The following is a 2,525-nucleotide window of genomic DNA, read 5'->3' as shown; positions in this document are numbered from 1 at the left end:
GGATATTCTCATAAACTTTGTCATGACGTTTTTAAAATCTCCGGCTTCCGTAAAACGAAAATTACAATATTTTCTTAGTATAGATTCGTTCAAAAATTTGGGCGTCCACCAGTGCAGCTTTTAAGTATAGAGGACCGCGAGTACCTCCTTACCATAATGATTTTTCAGCTGCTAGAATTTCATGCAGAAGTCGCAGTGCTGCTTTGTAATTCTTCTCCGCGGTTCTATAAACTTTGGGGTTTCATATCGTTTGGTGTGTCGCTTAAATCATAGCAAGCGGGCAAGCGTTAAACTTTCAGGGCGATGCACCATTTCAAACATTCAGAGATTCCCTTAAAATGATTCTTACATAGGCAATTAGTGCAAATGGTGACACTTGAGAAATTTAAAGCCTCATTAGTGTATTCTGTTGCATTCAAGATCAAAGGAATTAGTACTAATGCTTAATTCATCATCCGCGCCAGGGCCCCATCTGAAACGTAAGTATGAAAGAACTGCCGCGAAATATGGCACGCTGAAGTTGCTAAATCTATCCTCTCTATGGCCCTTAGAAAGCGCGTATAATGCATGCGCCGTGAGGCAATGTAAAACGTCAAAACGCTAATCACGCTCTGGTTAGTTGTAGCGGAACGGAATCGATTAAGCACAGCTGGCTCAGATAAAAGCCTGACCTCGAGATGCGCTTCAGGTTGCTATGCGCGCGGAAAAATGCCTGGACCACCTCTGCATTGATTGTTGAGATATACACTGTCCTGGCCTGAAATTACGAAAGTCAATGCCTTCAGATGGGTAATGATTGCCTTAAAGCTAGAAATGCTTGGAAGTTCCTGGAAATCTCTGAATTAACTTAAACTTATCGCACAGTCCGCAATTTCTCGTCGGCGGAGCGTTGCTTGAAATGTCCGATTGGACGTCAGCTGTGACTGTGAAGGCAACAGTGTAAAAATGTCAGCTTTCTTTCGAACATGCCACTCGTCCACAGTTTTGTTTTCGACGAGATTAGAGACAACATACCTAAGAACACAGAAAAGAGAAAGTGACAGAGGTGTGAAGAGCGTGGGTGCATTGCTTAAGAAGCTCTACCACTGCACCCTACGTGACGGATGCCGACGGTCACCGAAACCAAGGAGCATAGGAGATAGTTTTCTTTTTAATTTGTAGTCTTCATAAACGGGAGATTTATAAAAGCTAAAAAAAAACAACCACATGCCGCCGGTGGGATTCGAACCCACGACCTTCGGATTTCGCGTCCGTTGCTCTACCAACTGAGCTACGGTGACGGCTATCCAATCTGCCTTCGGGCTATTTATGTGTAGTGTAAACGGACCTGGATAGAGCTCACCAGCGCCACCCTCGTCCATAGCAGCGGACGTAGCACGTCCTGTATTACCACGAGCGCAACGTCGAAACGTGGTCGAACGGTGAGGGCGGAAGCTGTGCGAAAGCCCTCTTGTGCTAGGGTATCAAGACTGCCAGATTCAACATAACAGAAGCCAACAGCCACCAAAACCAAAAAAAAAATCATCCTCTATGTTCTTTGTATGCTGAACTACACCCTACGCAGTGGTGTAAATTTGCCCCCAGTGTATTTAACGCACACTTAAACCGCCGCGGTGGCTCAATGGTTAGAGTGCCCGAAACACATGGGTTTGATCCCGGCTCCGGCAGTGGCATTTCAATGGAGCCAAAATTGCAGAGCCTCATGTGTTGTGCGATGTCAGTGCATATTACAGAATCCCAGGAGGTGTAAATTTACCAGAGACCGCCACTACCGCCTCCCCAATTGGTGAAGCCGTAATGGAGCCGCTTAACTTCGAGCCGTTAAACCTCATAAAACCAAACCATTCAACCTATACAACGCATTTTTCTATTACTGATAGACGTAGCGGCAAACACGATACTTGGGCTCTAACATAAGGCCAATCAGTTAGTCTTTAGTGTGATCGTTCGCGTCTCAAGTAACTGTGAAACGTTTGAATAGCAGAAATTGGGGCCAGTTGATTGAAATGTATGGTTGAAAAAAAGCGCGAAAGTAACACGTGTACGAATAACAGATGTGTATATTTTCTTAGATGTGTTATCTATTATTTTAGATGTGGATCCTCTTTTATCTTCTCTTCGTCCACGTGTTTATATCGGGATTTTTTCAGCTATATAAAAGGTTTGTTTGGGGCACCACGCCTATGCTTAAACAGAAGACTCCATCGTAGTGAGCTTCCTATAGGGAGGGAGAAAAATTCTCTAGCAACAGACCTGCCATCATATGCCACAACCATTGCACTCAGGTAACTTTTATCAGTAGAGAAGACGAAACGACACCTTGCGTTTAAAAGGTCGTACTGCGTCGTAAACTCATCACTTTGTCACTACACTCAAGAAAATATTAGCTCTACATGCTATAAAAAATGCTATTTTTTTGTGTTTTAACACTTACAAGAATCTTTCGGTGTTTCAAGTTGAAATAATTAAACGACCAGAAATATAGTCACTTTGATTTGCTGTGGCTTTTCATCGTGAATATTTTC

The 2,525-nt window shown here is 43.4% G+C and overlaps 1 non-coding gene across 1 annotated transcript; it reads right to left on the bottom strand.

Annotated features, from left to right (window-relative positions):
- Window positions 1-1,207: 1,207 nt before the first annotated feature.
- On the bottom strand, window positions 1,208-1,283 carry TRNAS-CGA (transfer RNA serine (anticodon CGA)). Its single transcript has one exon. It is a non-coding gene; the product is annotated as a tRNA-Ser (tRNA).
- Window positions 1,284-2,525: the final 1,242 nt, after the last annotated feature.

Source organism: Amblyomma americanum, chromosome 3 (genome assembly GCF_052857255.1).
Source record: "Amblyomma americanum isolate KBUSLIRL-KWMA chromosome 3, ASM5285725v1, whole genome shotgun sequence".
Lineage (NCBI taxonomy): Eukaryota > Metazoa > Arthropoda > Arachnida > Ixodida > Ixodidae > Amblyomma > Amblyomma americanum.
This window is presented reverse-complemented; position numbering and strand designations above follow the sequence as displayed.